This window comes from Petaurus breviceps, unplaced genomic scaffold (genome assembly GCF_028583685.1).
Source record: "Petaurus breviceps papuanus isolate PSGF00001 unplaced genomic scaffold, PetGlider_PUasm1.0 98, whole genome shotgun sequence".
Taxonomy (NCBI): domain Eukaryota; kingdom Metazoa; phylum Chordata; class Mammalia; order Diprotodontia; family Petauridae; genus Petaurus; species Petaurus breviceps.
In genome coordinates this window covers 54,244,233-54,266,647 of record NW_027187460.1, presented here as the reverse complement: position 1 = coordinate 54,266,647, position 22,415 = coordinate 54,244,233, and the positions used below count along the sequence as shown (strand labels likewise).

The window sequence follows — 22,415 nt, the reverse complement described above, 5'->3', positions numbered from 1 at the left end:
TCGGGGGAGGGCTTATTTTAGAGGAATCTTACACAGTAAGGGGAGGGCTTATTTTCGGGATAGGTCTTATTATCGGGGAAACACGGTAGTAGCTCAAAGCCATAAAATCCCAGATTCATCACAATATTACTATGGAACTTCACTACCTTCCAACTGAAGCAGGTGCTGTGAAACACTTAGAACATGATCAGGCATTAAAGATCATCCACTGCATCCTGGGCCATCGCCAGGATGTCCTGCCATTGGACTTGGTGACTCAGAAAGAGAGAGAGGCTGACAACTTTGTACAACCCTGTGTCACTTAAATCCAATTCACACACCAGTCAAGACATCACGTGTGTTGTCACTGGTCCTCTTTGAAAATGAAGGACACACAACAACACTCTTGCTGCAACAATATTTCAGCTAAAGTTGTACTAGGACATCTAAGTGCAACAGCGCTGCCTCTCACTGGACCTGGAGTCAAGAAGACATGAGTTCAAATCCTGCCTCAGGTACTTACCAGGTGTGTAACCCTGGACAGATCTGCCTTAGTTCCCTCATCTGTAAAATGGGGATAATAGTATTGCCTATCTCTCAAAGTTGTTGTGAGGATCAAATGAGTTAACATTTGTAAAACATTTTGCAAACTTTAAAAAGTGATCTAAAATCTAATTAGTATTAGTATTATTTTCTCAGGACTAATCAATTGTATTACATAGAATATCTTGGTCTTTTTTTAAACAAACTCTTTAAGGTTTTTAGTTTAAATTCTACCACTTCCCTTTGATGCCTTTTCAGATAAAGTATGAGTTTGTCACCCTGTAGTTATTAAATTTTCATTATCTGCCATAAATTGAAGTCTTCCCAGTTGTCCAAATTGATATTTTTTCCTATATTATTTGGCATAAAGGAAGGAAGAGGGAAAATATTCTTAAGAGTTTAGAAATAGATCAATTAAACACAATTCTGTGATAGTCACATTTGAATCATAGTTAATAGCTGGACGAAGTCACTTCAGAGATCTAGTCCAAGGCCTTCAATTTGCAAATGAGGAAACTGAGTGAGCTGCAAAGGAATTGTGACTTGTCCAAATCACAGAGTTATTTAGTGACAAAACAAGTGTAGAATCCAGTTCTGCTGAATCCCTATTTTAAAAAAGCTTTATTTGAATGTTTCCTGACATTTGCATATCCAACATAAATGTTAAAAGCTGTAATGTAGTAAAAAAGCAAATTGAAGGCTTGCTTCTTCACATTTCCTACATGTAAACTAAAATAGCTATAAACAAATGATGGGAAATATGTCATATGTAAACAGGAAAAGATTTTGGTCTAAGTACTATTATCAACAACAAATATTTATTGAATACTCCCAAAGTACAAACTGCTTTTTTAAAACAAGGAAGTATACTTGGTCATGTTTAATTTCCTACCTGTATTTGGCACTCACAATTAACATAAAAAAAAAACCCAGTGGGTCCACATGATTCTATTTGGTCATGAAAAATTGACTGATTTAGCCACCATTTGTCAGTGAACTTTCTGCCCATATTACCTCTTTCTCATTTGTAATCACTAGGTACATGATCGAAACTATTAGCTGCCTCTAGCAGATACATACATTCACTGTCTAAGAATGCAATTTCCATTTGATCAGAGAGTATCTCACTTTTTTGTAAATATATCATAGGTCAGATAGTACCTTACTTTGTGTGTGTGTGTGTGTGTGTGTGTGTGTGTGTACCAGTATCCCTAGTTCAACATAGTACCTAGCAACATAGTAAACATATAATAATTTTTCCTTTCTTCCTTCCTCCTTCCCTTTCTCTTCCTCCCTCCTTTCCCTCCTCTGTTCCTTCCTCCCTTCTCTCCCCCCCTCCTTCTGGTCTCCCTTCTTCCCTTCCTTCATGCTTCCTGTCCTTTCTTTCTTCCTTCTTTCTTTTCTTCCTCCCTCCTTTCCTTCCTTCCCTTGTTCTTTCTTTCCTTCTTTTTTTCCTTAACCATATACCTGTTGAGCACCTGTTATGTGGAGTGTTATGCTAGCACCTGACAGATAAAAAATTAAATAAGCATTATATATAAAATTAAATGTTAAAATTTTATATATGTATATATTCCCTCAAAGAGCTTTTAGTTTTTTAGCTGGCAATATAAATAGAGGTAACAGGAAACACATTTTAGAATCATCAGGCTATGGGACATGAAGAGAAAGAGAGCTCAAGGAAATTTCATTAGAGATATGGCATCTGAGACCAGGGCCTTGCAGGATTTTGACAAGCATAGGACATTTCAGAAAAACAAATGTTCAAAGGACTGGAGGTAGGAAAATACAGGGCATGTTCCAGGATAATGTGTCATTTGATGTGATTCAAACATATGGCAAATGGGGAGAGAAATGGGGAGGGAATCTATCAAGGTGAGAATTATAGCAGCATGGAAAGTCTGGAACAGTACAGGTAATTGCTGGTAACTCATACTCTTAACACATATACCCATGAAAACAAACCAGAAGGGAATAGAAAGGACAAGTGGGTGTATTAAATTGTTCACTAAACTTCTTGCCTAATTGCTATGAGGCCCACCCTGATTCTTTCAAGCCTGAAACCATAGCCCAGCATTTCTTTTCCTGGATAGACTGAGGCACAAACTTCCATCTGAATAGGGATGGAGTGGATGGGAGGGTGGGAATGATAACAGCAAAACATGTTATCTCTTATCATGTTTTTCATTAGGGGAGGGGGGGAGTATTGACCTAAGTGTGGGAGGAAAAAAGCCAAGATAACTAGAGAATTTAAAAAACTTAGATCATTTTGTAGTCAAAGACAAGAATAAAAAGCCTTGTTGTACATCCTTTCATATAAGGAAGATCGCAAGAGTTCAAGAGAAAATGTTAGCCTTTTAAATTAGAGATGATTAAATACAGGCGTGCAACCTTAGTTAGAAGTTACTTTGACTCGAATCCCAGTTGTGTTGTTGTTATTGTTGTCGTTTGTCCTTCATTCTGGAAGAGGACCAATGACATCGGGAAGATGATGTCTTGACTTGCAAGTGAATTGGATTTGTAGGGACTTGTACAAGTCACTTAAACTCTCTAACTTCCTGGGTGAAGGATTCTAAACTTCATCACTTAATCAAGGGCTCCCCACCTCTTCACCATGTTCCTCATCAAAAAAAGAAAGAAAGAAATCAAGGGTTTTTGAAGAGATGACCTAGAGATCCCTTCCAGCTCTGTCAGTCATCCTATGCAGTCTCACAAATTGATGTTTGTTTTTGCCTTTGTCATTTTTCATGCTGTCCTTAGGAGAACCTCACATGGAAACAATTAGATTGAGTTGAACAGGAAAACAAATATCCCTGGGTCCATTGCTTAATGCTTTTTGTTTGGCAGGAAACATGTTGACCAGAAATGAACTCCCATCGTTTCTGAAAGAGGAAATAAGCAGATCCTGCTTTCTGTGGAGAGATGTGTCCTTCATAAGTGTTTTACAAAAGGAGCTTACAAAAATGCAATACTTATTTCTTTTTAGATGTTTTATTCATGCTTTTTGTCTTTTATGCCATGGTTACTTTCCAGTGTTTTCCCCCTACAACTGTTTCTTGTGATGTTTAAACAAAACAAATAGCATAACTCTCTCTAGCAGCTTAAGCAGAAATCTGTACCTATAGCCCATCACCTCCCTAAGAGGAAGGAAGCCTGTTTAATTATCCATACTCTGGAACCAAGATTGAGCATTGCAATTTGTCTGAATTCTGAAACCTTTTAGTATTATTTTAATTTGTATCTCTCTCTCTGCAAGAGAATCAGGAAGACCTGAGTTCACATTCAGTTTTAGATACTTTTTAACTATGTGACCCTGAGCAAATCACTTAACCTTGCTTGCCTCAGTTTCCTCATCTGTAAAATGAGCTGGAGAAAGAAATGGCAAACCACTCCAGTATCTCTGGATAAGAAAACCCCAAATGGATTCACTAAACTGAACTGAAAGTAACAAGCATTTATTGAGCATTTACTGTATGTCAGGCATTGTGCTAAGTGCTGAGGATACAAATACAAGCAAAAAGGACAGTCCCTACCCCAAGGAACTTATATTCTAATGAAGGAAGGCAAGACAAAAACAAGGAGCTGGAGGGAGGGAGGGAATAATAAGAGTGACTGTTTTGGCAAACTCCATGGGATCAGAAGTATACGTTTTGGGAGAAGAATGGAGCATTTCTGGCCTGGGCCCATTCTCAAAATGGATGCACCCAGAGGTACTCATCAAGGCTATTAGCCTATTGTCTACAAACATTTATTAAGCACCTACTATGTGTCAGGGACTGTACTAAGTTCTGGGGATACAGATAAGAAAAAAGAAAGGCAGTCCCTGGCCTCAAAATGAAAACTAAATGGGAGAGGGCAACTGCCAGAGAATACTCTGTGCAGGGGCATGATGTTCATGGAATCAAAACCAAGCAGAAGAGCTGATAGAAAATGAAGAGTTTGGAAGGAGGGGACCAGCATAGAGGAGAAGTACTGCAGGTTAAGAACAACTCGGGTGATGAAGGAAGTTCCAGGATGAGAGGGCAACAGAGTCATGAAGACAAAGTCCATAGAAACAGGAGCCCTTGGGAAAGGAATGAGAGAGGTGAAGAAGGTGAAGACAAAGCCAGCAGATTTGGCAATTAAGACATCACTGAATAACTTTGGAGACAGCAATTTCAGTTGAGTGACAAACTCAGAAGCTCACTTTCCATGACCTACACATCCAACCAGTTGCTAAGGGATGTCCAGGGATGGGAACCTGTGGCCTTGAGGCCACATGTGGCCCTCGATGTCTTCAAGTGTGGCCCTTTGAATCCAAACTTCACATAACAAGTCTAGGTCCTCGTGTGTCCCTTCGAATCCAAACTTCACAGAAAAAGTCTAAGTCCTCAAGTATGTCCCTTTGCCTGAATCCAAACTGTTGTTCTGTGCACATTATCGCTTGTATTCATCCTCTTCTCTCTACTGAAATGGTCATGCCTTTAGTTCAGGCCCTCATCACATCTCATCTAGACTACTGCAATAGCCTCCTAATTGATCTACCGGCCTTGATTCTCTCCATTTTCTAGTATATCAACCTTCTAACTGCTAAAGAGATTTGCCTAAAGCACAAGTCTGACCATACCATTCCTGGTCTGTAGAAACTCTGGTGGCTGCCCAGCACCTCTAGTATTACTGAACAAACTCCTCTCTTTGGCATTTAAAGCCCTCCCTGCATGATTCCAAGTCACCTTTTCAGCTTTATTCTTCATTACTCCCCTCTGTGGTTCAGCCAAATTGTCCTTACTTGTCATACTCTATCTCCTGTCACCTACTCTTTGCACCGGCTGTCCCACATGTATTGAATGCAGTCCTTCCTTACTTTGTGCTTCTTGTAATCTTTGGTTTCCTTCAAGACTCGACTTAAGTACCACCTTCTACATAAAGCCTTTCCTGATTGTCCTCTTACTACAACCTCCCCGCCAATGACCTTGTATTTATTTTATTCCAATTTCATTTATTCTAATATATGTTTCTTAACAGAATGGCAGATCTTTGAGGACAAGAACTGTTTCTTTTTTGTCTTTGACAAAAGACAAATGCCCAGTACAGTACTGCTTTTTGGCAAATGGATGACTATCAATATTGATTCTTAAAACACAAATTGGCTTTTCCATTCAATCTCTTGCCTTTAAATTAATCCTCAAGGGAAGAGGGAGAGTTTCATTTTAGTTGATTCCACGATTTAGGAAAGTTTCACCCTGGAAAAAGGCAATGATAGATTAGGTTATAATCTGACATATTATTCATACAAAGGAAATTGTTGTCTTATTTTAATGCATATATTTCTAATCTGTTATTTTTTCTACTATTGGACTTCTTAAAATGTTAGTTTTAGCAGATTTTGTTTTTTGGGCTTTGAGTATTTTTGTTTTATTTTGTTTTGTTTTAATCTGCTGACTTTGTGTCAAGCTGCACAGGAGGAGGGACAAAAGCCCTTAATTTTAAACATGAAAATTAGTAGGCTTTTGGTCTCAAAAGTCTTGTTTGTCTTGAGTAATGTGAAATTTTCACAGCAGCCAGTGTATCCAACTCTGAAAATCTTGCAGTCTAGGCATCTTTTCTACTTTTTAATAAGATCCTTGGCAAAGGCTGTTTCTAAGGATAGGATTCACACAAACCCATGAGGGAAAGAGACAGAGCCTCTTAGAATAGTAGTACTTTATGCAAACTAAAGTTACAGCTGCAAACCAAACAGTGGACTTTGTGCCTGCCATACCCAGTGAGGAAAGAACTGGATGTCCTGGTCCTCTAAAGCTTGCTAACTCGAATGGGATAACAGCATCATCCACCAGGTTTTCAGATAGCAAATGTTTTTGTATGACTGTCTATCCATTTGTAAATGCACATACCTGCTTTTAGAATGAATGGGGCATTTTATAAACATGTATAGTGCCATAGTTTGCAACAGAAGAAAGGAGTTGGGTAATCAGTTTTTATGTTTACATGGATCCAATATGTACAACTTTGAACTAGCAGAATTCATTTATTAGGGAACTAATGCATTATATATCATATTAAAATTACACATCTGGGATTTTAATTAGCTGCCCAACTACTCACACCCTAGGTTAGGGGCAGCAGTAGAATTGATTGTCATTTGAGAATCCTGGGGTTGGCATAGACCACTGAGGAGATCAAGAAAGTCATTTTTAAAGTGCCACTTGGGGAGTGTAAATGAAAAAAGGAAAGAGTGTTTGTCTCTTATATTCCTGGGTGAATTACAGAATGTCAGAGCTAGAAGGGACATTAGCGATCATTTGGTCTAAGTCCCTCATTTTATAAAGATGGAAACTGAGACCAAGAGAGGTGAAGGTGATTGCCTAAAGTAATGCAATTAATATGCAAAAGGAAGCATGGCATTATCATCACTACCACCACCATCCTCAACACCATCACCACCATCATCATCATTACTAGCATTTATATAACACTCTTTGAAAGTTTGCAACGTGTTTTATAAATATTTCCTCATTTGATCCTTACAACAGTCTGTGAAGCAGCTACTATTATTATATTATTATCCCCATTTTACAGATGAGAAAGCCAAAGCAGAAAGAGGTTAAGTATTATAGTAATAATAAGTATAGGCCACACAGCTACTAAGTAACTGAGGCTGAATTTGGATAGATAAGTGTATTGGAGGGGGTTGTCAATAACACTGTCTCTGAATTCTTTCTCACATATTAACTCTATGGCCCTGAGGAAATCATTTAACCTCTCTAAGACTCTAAGATACTCTAAGACCCACTTATAAAATAGGAATAACAATCACACCTTTGTCACAAGGCTGTTTTGAGGATCAAATGAAAATGTATGTGAAGCATTTCATAAACCTTGATGTACTATATAAATATCATGTTTCTTGTTATCAAGTGGTATAGTAGGAATTGAACTCGGCTCTTCCTGCATCCACTCCAGTCAATCCACTGCAAAATGGAGTCACACCTGGGTTTAAGATTGAGTTCAGCTCTCATACAAAGTATCCCCAGAGTCTTTACTGTGGTTTTTAATCTTTAACAGCTTAAAACTGCAATAGGACTTTGGGAATATCCTATGTTTGTTATGAGATATTGTAAGAGGGCACATTGGAAAGCATTTAGAAAGAAGTTTAAAAATTAAGAGATGATAATGGGGGAAGATTAAGAAGGAAAACCTTTTGCTCAGAGATGTCTGAAGAGGGAGATTTCAGCTGGATACAGGGATCTACAGTGAGAATAGTACAGAAGGACAATAGATAGGAAGATAGTTCCTTGGGCAGCTAAGTGGTACAAGTGGATACAGGCACTGGGCTTGCAATCAGGAAGACTCATGTTCCTGAGTTCAAATTCAGCCTCAGAAACTTACTAGCTGTGTGACTCTGGGCAAACTTGTTTGCCTCAGTTTCCTCATCTATAAAATGAGCTAGAGAAGGAAATGGCAAACCACTCTGGTATCTTTGCCAAGAAAACCCCAAAATGAGGTCATGAAGAGTTGGGCATGACTAAAACAACAATAACTAGTTCCTTACGCTTGTCACATACATATCTCTATAGATGTATACATATATACCTCATGTATATCCTTTATAAATCTGTAACTGTCTGTAGAGTCTTTCTGCATAGTAAGTATTGAATAGAGGAAATAACAGGAATGTACAGAGTCTTCAGGAAGTTTCCCTCGCAGTAAAGAGAACTTTCCATGTTTGGAGAAGACTTGGGTGCTTGAGAGCAATCAGTTGAGAATGCAAGAGTTTCTTTTACTTTTTTTTTTTTTTTTTGCTTTTTGAAGGGGAGAAGGTAGAGCAATTGGGGTTAAGTGACTTGTCCAAGGTCACATGGCTGGTTTGGGGCGGGGGGGTGTGTGTGAAGTGTCTGAGGCCCAATTTGAACTCAGGTACTCCTGACTCCAGGGCCAGTGCTCTATTCACTGCGCCACCTAGCCACCCCAAGAATGTAAGTTTCTTAACCTGGTGTGCTGTATTGTCCAAGTCCATCCTGGTCTGGCTGTGCTAAGGGCTGGGGCTTAGTCTTGACCACTTTCCAGCCCACTATGCTTACAGGAGCAGTGGCTGTGGGAGCAGACCTATTAAATGGGGTTTCTATATGTTGAAAACTGGTTACCAATAAAGAATAATGTCCATGAGGGGACAATCTACTTCTGGAGTCAGCAAGCTATAGCCTGTAGGACAAATCTGGCCTACTCTGTTTAAGTATATTCCACAAACTAAAACTGTGAGGAAAAAAATGCATTTTAAAATTGCAAGCTGTACAAAAAACAGATGGTAGACTAGAATGGCACATAGTTTGCTGACCCCTGAAGTTGAATAAAATGAAATAATAGTAATAATAATAATGATTAACAGTAATAGTAATTATAATTAGTTGTATATATCATATTATATCATTTGACCCTCAAAAACAACCCTGAGAGGTAGGTACTATCATTATCATTTTACAGATGAGGAAACTGAGGCTGAGAGAGGCTACATAGCTTGCCTAAGGGTCACACAGTTGGGTTGGGAGGCTAGATTTGAGCTCAGCATTTCCTGACTCCAAGTCCAACACTCTATTCACTGTGCCACCTAGCTGCCTGAGAGTAACCTTGACTGGGGTGGTTGAAAATGTGCATGTCATTATGTGCAGTATCTTCTCTAGTTTCTCTAACTTCATACTCCAGCTGAAGAAAACTTCTGAAACATGCCACGTCATCTACCCTTATAGGGGTAAAAGAAGAAGAAAATGAACCTGTCGACTCAGTATCATAGCTGTTTATCAATAATTCATTATTTTCTAGCTAATGGGAATCAGGGTGTGAGACACCCTCTCACTTCTCCAACATCTGCTCCAATCAGAACACTAGATTTTGGAGTAAAGGATGTTCATTGATGGAATATATTACTAGACTAAGATAGGAAACTTTTGTTGTTAGCAGAGTATTACTTTTCTTGATTCAAAATTAGTTTTTCCCTTAAAAAGGTGAGATATCCCTGAAAGAAAACTAATGACCACAACATCTAGAATAGAACTTATACTATAAAAGGTACTGATTTTGAATCTGATCCTTTATGTAGAAGGAACTGGCTATAGAAGTATTAACAAAGAAGAATGTAGGGGGTGTTAGGGGAGGACCAGCACCTCTGGTGTGAGGATTTACTGAGCCCTTTTCAGGGCTGATCGTCCACCTTTGGTGTCCATCTGCCACCCAGCTCTCACCTGTGGCTTCAAGAAGCTACAGCACGCACAGCAGCCACACCCCAGTAAACCATTTGGACAGACAGGGTCACACCAGGTTGAGGGTAACCTACAGGCCTCAAATCTATAGGTGAGTCAGGGGGGTGTCTACCTCAAGCTTGTGAAGACTTCCCCCATTGGAATGGGTGAATGAGAATATTTTTTTTTCCAATAGTCATGAAGGCGACTGAAGCAGGTATTGTGGAATTGGTGTTGGTCAGACATTGAAGATGCCAAGGTCATCCACCGCATCCTCGGCTAGAGCTAGTCATCTTGACTTTTGTCCTGCCTCTGGACTTTGATGACTCAGGAAGAGAAAGTGAGGCTGAGGACTTTATGTAATTCTAACTCATTTAAATCTAATTCAGAGGTCAAGACATCACCTGTGATGTCACTGGTCCTTTTCCAAGAATGAAGGACAGACAACAACTAAGAGGAATGGATGAATGAAGTATTTGAGTGCTTACCTTGTTCCCAGTACTGTGTTAAGTACTAGGGATTCAAATTCAAAAGCAAAAACAATCCCTACCCTCAGGAAGCTTACTTTCTAAAGAATACAAGGAGAGTGATAACTTATGGAATGGTATTTTGATCCCAGATTTGCAGAGATAGTGAACAGGGTTTTAAGAGGAGAGATTAACATATCCAGGCACAATGAAAGTGAGTCCATGGGATGGGAAGGAAAGAGAAAAGAATACTGCTTGCAGGTGGTTGTGGTAGATGAGGCTGTGGAGCAGATTCCAGAGAGTACGGAGCGGAGCATGGAAGATATATTTGGTTGGATTTTCTTACATGTGACCTTAATAGACCAGAAGTAGTGAGAAAACCATGGGGAAGAATCACACAGATGTTCCCCTCTTTCTCTCTCCAAGTTATCAACAGAGGCAAGTACCAATTTTTATCTCTCCTCTAGAGACACATGAAAGAGGAAAGAAGTGGGGTATAAGAGAAAGAATGAGAGACTTGAAGTCACCACACCTGGATTCAAATCCAATTTCTGACTCTTGCTCTCTGAGATCTTGGACCAAAAGGCATATACAGTTATCCCTTCTACATTGCTACTTTCCCTATCACAGTTTTTATGTATCATAGGTTGGGATAAGAAATTAAATGGCAATTTGAGGGGAGTTTTCTGGAAGCTATAGATGACATACAAAGACTAGCCAACAATACAGAAAAAAGTTTAGACAATCAGAAATGCATAAGATATTTGTTGGCACTATAAACACCCAATAAAATAAAAAATTCAGACTTTTTTGGTATAAATGAAGGGCCAAAAATTTTTACATGTATTTTCCAGATCAGTGGGTCACCATACCCCTAATCTCCACTATGTGGAAGGGATAACTTTATATTCATGTGAGTACTGGACTCCCAAGTCAGAAGACCTGAATAAAGATCATGGTACTTCCTCTATCCCTGATTATGTATGATCCAGGATAAGTCATTTCATGTCCTCTGAATGTCAGTTCCTCTATCTATTAAATAAGAATCATGCATTGCCTCAAAGGGGTATTATAAGACAATAATTAATGACAATGAAGTTTTGCAAAGCACTTTACAAATATCTCATCTCAAATATCATATCTTTCATAACAACCCTTCAAGGCAGGTGGTATTATTAACCCTGTTTTATAGATAAGGTAACTGAGGCAAATTGAGATTAAGTAATTTGCCCAGGGTCACACAGTTAATAAGTGAGACAACTTTTGAAGTCAGGTCTTCCTGACTACATGTTCAGCTCTCACTGCGCCACCTAGCTGCGAAAGGAGATCATATCTAGAGAATGCTTATATACAAACATTATATCACTGCAAACTGCAACTCATAATACGTTTTTCTGGGTGTTCTTTCTCATTCATGACAACAGCTGCATTTTGGAGTGAAGTGCAAAGTACCTTAAGCTAAAATTATTTTAACTTCAATTGAGGGATCGCACTTGCCTCTCTCTTCATAATGTTTCACTTCTTATCAATGGGCATTTAATTTCTCATACACCTACATACTTCATTATGCTATATTTACATGTGCTTAACACATCTAATTAGGACTATTGTTGAAATTTAGAAAGATTTCCCTTTTCATGAAATTTGGAAACTGGAGGTAGTGTTTAGCAGGTTTCCTTGTCAACCAGAAGAGAGTCATTTTTAGAATCTGGAGGGAGTAATTCAATTACCCACACAGTCGGCTTTCTAAGAACATGCAAACAGGAGTCTTCCCCCTGCAAACCAAGGAACCTGGCTGAGGTGTTCTAACATTGTCGTAGACAACTTTTCCTTCTGACTCAGGTTCTCAATGGATACTTGGAAGGACTCTAGGCGGGAGATGCCAAAGTTCCCCCTATTAGGCCTTACTTAGATAGAGCCTGAAGCTATCTCACTAATTTCAAAAGTGCCCCATAGGGTGGATAAATGGATTATAGAGATTTAGAGGTATTTTAGAAACCCCTGTAGAAATGCAGTAAAACCCTTTTTCTGGCATTTAAGCCACTGGAAATTTCTAGAAGCTTTTGTGGCTGACATTCTATAGTACAGCTACAATAATTGGAACCAGTACCAAAATGAAACAAAAACCATCCCCAGCAAAGGGAACTGGGATTGACTGTAGCACCAACACATTCACAGAACCAATGGCAACTATGAATACACTGCCATAGTTTTGAGTCACAAAATATAACAAATTCTCCATATAGAAGATAAAGGCAAAACATTTATTCAGACACCAGAAAGCCAAATCCCAACACCAGAAAGCCAAATCTATCATAGCAACAAAGAAGTTAATATACCTTATCACCACAGGAAACAATACCATACCTAGCTGTCTCCTTGCCTGCATCCTCTCCTCCCTCCAACTCTAACTATTCTGACTCCCAGTTCCTCCACTCCACCCTTCAGCAAACTTCTCCCACCACAGACTCCATGTGATTACATTTGTCCTATTAGGGGGCAGGGGAGATCCTCAAAGAAGGAAAGATATTCAAATTACCATTACCATTACACTGACTCACAGGAAAAGAGCCTCTGAGTTGAAAGGGTCCTCAGAGGTCCGCCAGTTCAGCTCATATCTAAACAGAACTCTCTTCTTTTTTTTTTTGGAGGGCATTTGGGGTTAAGTGACTCGCCCAAGGTAACACGACTAGTTTGTGTGTGTGTGTGTGTGTTACATGTCTAAGGCCGCATTTGAACTCCAGTCCTCCTGACTCCAGGGCCAGTGCTCTATTCACTGCACCACCTAGCTGCCCCCAGAACTAACTCTCTTCTACAATATCTCAGACAAGTGGTCATCAAGCTTAACCTGCTACGTCCTGGGGGAGCCTGTTCCATTTTGCATATGGTTACAGATCCAATTCTTAGAAAGTTTTTCATTATATTGAAATGAAATCTGGCAGATCTATACAGTACAACAAGTTCTAGAATGAGAGGACCTGGATTTGAATCCCTCCTCTGACTCTTAACTGCCTGTGTGATCTTGGGCTAGGCAAGCCACCTCCCTATGCCTTGGTTTCTTTATTTGTAAAATGAGAGGGTTGGACTAGGTGACTTCCGGAGTCCCTTCCAACTTTAGTTCTATGAACCCATGAACTTAGATCTGTTATGCCGACTGTTTTTGTCTGAAGCTGAAAAGAAATCTAGTGTCTGTCTGTCTCTGTCTCTGTCTTTGTCTCTCTGTTCTCTGTCTCTGTCTCTCTCTCCATCTCTGTGAAAGCACCTCAGATTCTTAAATGTTGCTATTAAATCATCTCTTAAGTCTTCTGCATGCTAATTATTTCCAGTTCCTTCAACTTCAACTTATCCTTAAGTGGCATAGTTATAGTCAGTCAATAAGCATTTATTAAATGCCTACTATGGGCCAGGCACAGTCTGAGTGGGGGAGACAAAAGGGAAACAACTGTGTATAAACAAGATATTTATAGAATAAATTAGAGTTAATAACAGAGAAGATACTAGCATTAAGGAAGATCAGGAAAGGCTTCTGGTAGAATATGGGGTTTTAGCTAAGATTTGAAGGAATGAGGAAGCAGAGATGAGTAAGGGAAATATTCCAGGCCTGGGGAAAAAAGCCAGTGAAAATCCCCAGAATTTGGAGATGAAATGTCTTGTTTGAGGAGCAGTAAGAAGGCCAGTGTCACCGTATGGCAGAGTACACAGAATGAGATGGGAAGTATAGCAGGAAGGCATACTGTTTTCCAATCATTTCATGTGTATCTGACTCTTCGTGACCTATTTGGTATTTTCCTGGTAAAGATACTGGAGTGGTCTGCCACTTCCTTTTTCTTGCTCACTTTACAGATGAAGAAACTGAGGCAAACAAGGCTAAGTGACTTTCCCAAGGTCATACAGCTAGTAAGTGTCTGAGGCCAGATTTGAATGTAGATCTTCCTGACTCCAGGCCCAGCACTTCATCCACTGTCCCACCTGCAGCATTTTGGAAAGAGGTCTTTGAGACAGAAAAACTTCGTTTCCTGTCTCAGCCTTGACATTTACTGTTTATGTGACCCTTGGCAAGTCAGCTGAATTATGAACATCATGGTTTAATGGAAAGAAGATTGGTTCTGTAGTAAGAGAAGCCATGTTCAGAACCTGCTTTTGTCACTATCTGTGAGCAAATCTGTGGACAAATCATCTATCCTCCTTCAGTCTCAGTTTCTCAATCTGTACAATGAGATGGTTAGATGAGATGGCCTCTAAGTACCCTTCCAACACTAGATCTATGATGTTGTTATGCTATGATCCTACTATTAGATTTTCTGAGCCTCAGTCTTCTCATCTATAAAAAAGGGTAATAATACTTCAAACTACCTCACAGGGTTGCTGAGAAGAAAACACTTTATAAAGCCTAACATGCTATATATTTTAAATGTGATTTTTAATGGAATATTTGACAAGCTGGCAATTTCATTCTACCAATAAACCTAATAAGTTTATTTTTTTTGCAGTAGTTTAAAACAAAATTCAACCAACTTGTGCCTATCAAAATTAAGCACAGATGTAGAATGACTCTTGATGTTATGGTGGCTAAAGCATAATAAATCTAGGCCCAAGATTGCGTTCCATTAATTCTGGGGTTTAATGTAAAGATTAAAAATTTAATTCACATCCCTTATCAATGTTACATCTGTAAACCTTTGATTTTCTGATTATAAATAGGAATAATAATAATGATAGCTAGCATTAGTACAATACTTATAAATACTATCTCATTTGATCTTCACAACTCTGGAGATTGCTGTGATTATTATCCCTAGTTTACAAATGAGTAGACTGAGACAGACAAGTTAAGTGACTTGCCCAGGGTCATACTTAGTGTCTGAGACCAGATTTGAACATGGGTCTTCCTGATTCCAGGTCTAGCACCCTGTCCACTGTGTTACCTAGCTGTCTAATAAATATATCATTAAAATGCTATCCATGTCCAGAGAAAGAACTTACGGAGGCTGAGTGTAGAACAAAGCATCCTATTTTCACTTTCTTTATTTTTTTCATACTTTTTTTCTTTTGTCCTGTTTCTTTTTTTTTTACAATGCTGCTAATATGGAAATGTTTTACATGATTGCACACATATAACCTATATCAGATTGCTTAATATCTTAGGGAGGAGGAAAGAGGAAGGGAGGCAAGAAATTTGGAACTCAAAATTTTATTTAAAAGAATGTTTTAAAAATTGTCTTTACATGTAATTAGAAAAAATAAAATACTATTTAAAAGAAAATAAATGAAAATAAATTGATTATTAGATGTTTGATGTATAGTTTACCCAATAGCATATCATACCTATTTCCAGGTTAAGCTTTATCATTTTTCTCTGTGTATTCGAGGCTCAAGAGAACATCAAGTTCATTTCCAGAATTCTTAAGAATAAAATATTAGGGGTGGCCAGGTAGCACAGCGAGTAGCACCAGGCTCCAGTGTTGAGATGACCTGGAAATCGAATCTGGGCTCAGACACTTAGCACCCACCCAGAAATACCTGGCCGTGTAACCTTGAGCAAGTTACCTAACCCCGATTGCTTAAAAAAAAAAAAAAAGAATAAAATGTTAATGAAGTAGATCCTTAGAAACCTCCTGTCACTGGGAAAAACAAAAACAACATTTTGTCAGAATCAAGAATCAAACTTTAACATTTACCCGTCTTCAACCCAAAGATGTAGTTCAAGATTTGAACTAGAGACCTTTGCTTATGAAGTGAATGCTCAAACCATTTGGAGGTCACCACTTAGCTTTATTCTGACTCATGTGGGCCCTCATGGCTGGCCTATAACTTTTGGAGTCCTCTCTTGCTGACTCAGCTGTTCTTTCAAACCTTCTCTCTCAGCGTTCTGATTCTGTCTCCACCCTGCTCAGTCTCAATCTCTGCTGTAACTTTGCTAAGAAGATTTATGCCATCCAATCTGAATTCTTTTCTAAATATTTCTTTATCCTTCCCCTTCCTCCCATTTTGTCAAGGATAACCCCTCTAAGTCTGTGTCCTCTATCTCAGGAATATTAATTCCTGAATTTGCTCCATCAGTCATCTCCTCTCTCATACAACAGTAATTTCTCCTTCTCTGTTATTTCCTCACTTAATCTACAAAGATACCTATTTGTTTCTTTTCTTTAAGACAGGGGAAAACTCTTCCCTTTACAATGCTGCCTCTGACACTATTTTCCTACCTCATCCTACTTTTCATTACCAATTTTTTTTTAAAGTCTATTCTCACTGTCTTCATTTTGCCACTAATTCACTTCTCAATCCCTTCTACCCATTCACCTAAAACTGTTCTCTTAAAAGTTGTGAACAACTTCTTTACCACGTCTCCTCCTTCACCCCCCACTCTTCATCCTCTATCAACTCTTCAGCATTTCCTCTGTTGGTCACACCCTATTTAATGCTCTGTTCTTCTTTGGCTTCCATTATGCTGCATCCTTCAACCTTCTGAGCACTCTTTTTCCTTCACGAGCTTTTTCTTTCTTTACCTCATAAATATGGACATCCACTAAGATTTTGTACAAGGCTTTCCTAACTACTTCCTGGGCTCCAGTCTTATTTATACAACTAAGGGTGATAGCAATAGCTAACATTTAGATAGTCCTTTAAGGCTTGCACAGTGCTTTACATATATTAGCTCACTTGATCTATTTGTTAGACATTCTCACTTGAATATTTCATCATTATCTTCAGCTTAAAATGTCTAAAAGTAATTCCATTTCCCCCTATAAAACATGACTTTTCTTTTATCCTTATATTTCTGTTGATGGTACTACCATTCTCCAAAAAGTCTTCTTTGACTTTTTTGTCCCCCTCACCTCTCACCTTAATGAGCTGTCAAGTCTTCATCCTATCCCTCATAAATCTGTGCCTATCTTGCTGTAATGGTAAAGAGAATTTGAAGATCTTCCCTGTCCCTTAATAAGCCTAAGGGAATTTGAAGAACTCTGATTTGAAAATTTTCCCTGCCCCCTAATAGGCTGAATGTAATCGCATGGAGGCTGTTGTGGGAGGAGTTTGCTGAAGGGTGGAGAAGAGCCCACAGGAAGCTGGGAGTCAGAGCAGTTAGAGATGGAGGGAGGAGAATTCACACCCAGGCAGTGAGTATTAGTTTGTGGAAAGGCTAAAGGATGGTAGTGTGGCTCTCTGTGCTGTTATGGTGTATTAACTTCTTTGCTACTATTATGGATTCGGCTTTCTGGTTTTGGGACTCAGTTTCCTGTTTTCTGAATAAATGTTTTGTTTCTGTCTTCTATATGGAGTCTGTTATATTTTGTGATTCAGCACTATGCTGGCATATTCACAGTCACCATTGGCTTTGTGAATATTGCATTGGCACTATATTTGCCTGCACAACAAGTTTTTGATAAATATTAGTTAATTGATCTGAATGATCAGAGACTGCATGCTTGAGCATTGACTACCATCTTGTAGATGCAAATTATTAGTCACAAGGGGAATTAGGCTGGAATATGAATGAAAATGGGGCAAATTCATCATTGCTACTGAAAATAGAATTCAAAGGACATATCCTCTTGATGGTAGGATAGCAGTACCACTCTCATTTTGAAAATTAGAAGCATAAAGTTAATACTAAGAAGAAACTTTAATAGACACTTTAGGAACTTAGGAAAAAATGAATTTATCTTTGCCTACAGAATGACTAGACCCCTATGTGCCTTACTATGGTGCTCAACGTAAAACATAGGGTCTTGGTCTGGTCCTCAACATACTGTTGCAATAGGAAATTGGTGGAGGAGGGAATATGAGAGGAAATTCATAAACAAAATAAAAAGCTGATAGCTAGACATGATGGTGCACACCAGCTACTAGGGAAACTGAGGTTGGTGAATCTCTTGGACTAAGGAGTTCTGAGCTACAGTGAGCTATACAAGTTTGATATCTCTACTATCTGACATCATTGTGGTGAGCCACTATAAATAGGGTGCCACCAAATCACCTAGAGGGGGACAAGGCAGCTTGGAAATGAACCACGTCAAAGCTTCTGTGCTAATCAGGGAAATTGGGCTTGTGGGTGACTCCTGCCCTTCCTGCCTGGGTGAAATGGGGAAACTTAGTCTTAAAAAGAACAAGCTTAGGTGGCACAGTGGATGGATTGTCAGACCTGAAGTCAGGAAGATGAGTCTTCCTGAGTTCAAATCTGACCTCAGATACTTACTACCTGTGTGACCTTGGGCAAGACACTGTTTGCCTCAGTTTCCTCATCCATAAAATGAGCTGGAGAAAGAAATGGCATACCACTCAGTATCTTTGACAAGAAAATCCCAAATGAGGGCAGCTAGGTGGCTCAGTGAATAGAGCACTAGCCCTGGAATCAGGAGGACCTGTGTTCAAATCCGACCTCAGACACTTGACATACTTACTAGCTGTGTGACCTTGGGCAAGTCGCTAAACCCTAATTGCTTTACCAAAAAAAGAAAACCCCAAATGTTGTCACAAATAATCACATACAACTGAAAGAACTGACAAACAAGAGTCTTTAAAAAAAAAAACCTAAAATTTAAAGAAAAAAATCTATCCTGTCCAAACATGAAGAAAAAAATATAGCCTTCATATAGATGTCTACAGCTGAAGCAATTACAGGTTGCACAAGATTTGTTACAGAATGATAATCTGTGTTCTCTGTAAAAAGAAGATGTATCTTCTGCTGGTAGTGGAACCTGTCATTGCACAATCATCACTGAGACCACAGTCAGTCATCAAACCACAAATGACCTTGACCAACTCTATCAATGTCTCATTAGAGTCAAGAGTTGTGTTTTCTTTGCTGTACTCTTCTTTCCTGGGAAAATGACACCTCATTAATCTCTGCCATCAAGGGCACTTTGCACAGTCCTCCTTTATTGCTTTGCTATTCTATGTCAGCCACAGGGAGCTTGACCTAATCTGGCCCGGAAGAAGCAGAAACAGACTCTTTAAAGAAAGAGTAGGTGTGTGTGTGTGTGTGTGTGTGTGTGTTGTGGCTTTCAGGTCAAATCTGAAAACTTGAAGTAGGGCTTTTGGAAATAGGAAGTGATGTAAACTTTGCATTCCTCTTGTACAGAAAGGCTTCAATCACTACAGGGCCTCCTTTTTGTATATCTTATAGTAAAGACAGATTTCTCTTAATTTTAAACTGGGTGGCTACAGGGGAGAGTAAAGAAGACCTAAGAAAAAATGCCACTTCAGACACTTCCTAGCTGTGTGATCCTGGGCAAGTCACTTCATATCTGCCTCAGTCTCTTCAACTACAAAATGGGAATAGTAATTACCTCCTTTCCAAAATTGTTGTGAGAATTAAAAGATAACATTAGAAAGCACTTAGCATAGTGCCTAGTACATAGTAGATGCTTAATGAATGTTTTCTTCCTTCTTTTTATGCCCAATCATGTCTTTATCATGTCTCACCCTGGAAGAACAATGAATCAGAATCATTTGGAAGAGAGTAGAAATGTAGCTTCTCCATTTCTTTTTTGCTCCTAGGACCATCATTCTGCTTAGTTTAGGGGAGTCTGGGGCCCAAACATTAAATAGTGATGAGACACCAACATCATATTTATTATCTTTAGTGCTTCCTCCTACTGATGGTTGTCTCCTGTTGAACAAACTTTAGCTATTTTTTGAACACTCTCATTTATTTTAGCTGTCATCTTTTCCAATGTTCCAGGGATAGTAGTTTCACGAGCTAAGCTTAAGTTTCAGAACAAGTGATTTTTTAAGTTCCAATTTTGCTTTTATCTCTCTGGGATCTTGAGAAAGGCAAGGGCTTTCTGTGCCTCTCTTTCCCCTGTATTCCAAAGAGAGTTACATTACTGCCTTACTATAATGAGGTATAACTCCTCATGGTAGTCAGATTAACACATGGAATACTCATTAAAGTCCTATGCCTCCTTTTTCCACTCAGGGAACTGAAGGAGAGGGGAAAGTTGGGAGGATGATTAAATCTGTGACTTCATCAATAAACCATAAACATTCAGTTTGTTGACTGTCATCTATACAGTGAAGAATTACCCTCTATCAAAGCAGATCAGGACATTCTCTAAAATTTAGAGAATTGCTTAGGACTGCCAAGAGGTTACCAGGGTCACACAATATGTGTTGAGAGGACTTGAACATAGTTCTTCCTGACTCTATCCAATATGCCATGGTGGCCTTGCCTACTAATTAGAACAATAAAATGCCATTTATTCTCCTATTGTGAGTGTTCACAAGAGTAGACTGCTGGCCCTTTCATTGTTCATATCATACACTAAATGGTTAGGATATTCATTAACACTCTAAGAAGGATTCACTGGAAGACCATGTGGTGTACTGGAGAGTGGGCCAGTATTGGAATCAGAAAGTCATAGGCAATGGATCTAGTACTGGAGGGGTCAACAGAGAGGTAACTGTAGCGGCAAGCACCCCAGCGTCCCCAGGGTCGCTGCCACCACAGGTTCTTAGATCTGCTTTGTTAAAGGAAAGCAACTCAAAATGGGTTAACAGGCTTACTTTAATCAGTCAAATATGTATCATTTACCTAGTTCAAGGGAAAAAGGTCAGCACCCTGAACTTCAGAATATACAGACAGAATTATCAAGACAGAAACAGATCAAGTAGACAGATTTCCAAACTGTCCAACCATACATCCATACCAAACAACATCTGGGTTTCAAAGCCAGGGGGCTCTGGACAACAGCTTTCCAGAATTTCATCTGATCAAATCACAGAACACTTCTCAAAGTGAGCCCCAAAACAAAGCTACACATCAGGGCTTATATGGCCTTCTCCTGACTCAGAGAATGTAACAACCTTATTGACTCACTGGCCAATCAAGAAGTATCTACTGAAAAACAAGTCTCCCACCCCAGGCTCCAAGTGCACTTTAGCCTAGGGGCAGGGAAGATCTTAAAAATTTACCTTCCCATTACAGTAATCTAGCCCAAGCTTCTTATTTTACAAATGAGACAACTTATATCCACTCTGAGTAAGTGACTAATAAGAGTTAATTGGAAATTTTTGTGGTGTGTCAAACAGAGGCTTACCCTTGGATTCAGGAATTCATAGCATCCTAAGGACAGAAAGAGAGATCTCAGAGGCTATTTAGTCCACATAGATGATAAGCTTTAAGAGGTGGTATTTTAAGTCCTGGGTTCTAGTGCTACCCCTAACTCATACTAACTGTGCAACTATTGGCTAGTAAGTGACTAGTGCTCCCAGACTGCTTTATAATACATACATGTAACATGAGAGTTGCTGATAAACATCAGCAGAAAAGAATACAAAGGAGTTCACAGTGCCAGCAAAATAAGTAACCCTTCCTTCTAACCCCCAAACCCTTGAATGACTTATTTATGTACAACATTTATCTTTTTTAAAATATGAGAAATATGCAGCCAAGATGACATAATAACTCACTTAAATAGACAAACAGTGACATTCTCCAACTACCAAATGTCTTATTTCATTTACTGACACTTGAGTTGAAGCTGCATATTTCCAAAGAATATAGTAATGCTTCACTCAACAGAACCTTTGCCTTCAGAACCAAATATAATGAACAAAATGGGTCAGTGACTTTATCTGATACCACAACTTAAGATGCTTTGAGAAATACACAAGAGCTTTCTTCTAATATATTTTTCTTTGTGATATTCATTCTTTTGATGATTTTCCCCTGAATGTGGAAATCTGAGTATACTTTTTTCACATTGAAACGTTTCCCACCTTTATTTTTTTAATCTATTTATTTATTTTTAGTTTTCAACATTCATTTTCATAAGATTTTGAGTTCCAAATTTTCTCCCTCTCTTTCCCCTCCCCACACCCAAACATAGGGTGTAATTTGATATAGACGCTAAATATACATTCATATTGAACCTATTTTTATGTTAGTTATGTTGTAAAGAAGAATTAGAAGTAGTGAGAGAAACCACTAGAAAAAAGAAACAAAAAAAAAATGAGAGCAAATAATATACTTCAATCTACATTCAGACGCCATAGTTCTTTTTCTTGTTGTGGACAGCATTTTTCATAATGGGTCCTTTGGAGTTGTCTTGGATCCTTGCATTGCAAAGAAGAAATAAATCTATCAAAGTTAATCATCCCACATTGTGGCTGTTACTGTGTACAGTGTTCTCCTGGTTCTGCTCACTTCATTCAGCATCAATTCATTCAAGTCTTTCCAGGTTGTTATGAAGCCTGCCTGTTCATCATT

The 22,415-nt window shown here is 38.8% G+C and overlaps 1 protein-coding gene across 5 annotated transcripts in view; it reads left to right on the top strand.

Moving 5' to 3' along the window:
- Positions 1-22,415, top strand: part of OXR1 (oxidation resistance 1) — a 592,053-nt gene that overhangs the window by 273,688 nt on the left and 295,950 nt on the right. The window lies entirely within an intron of this gene.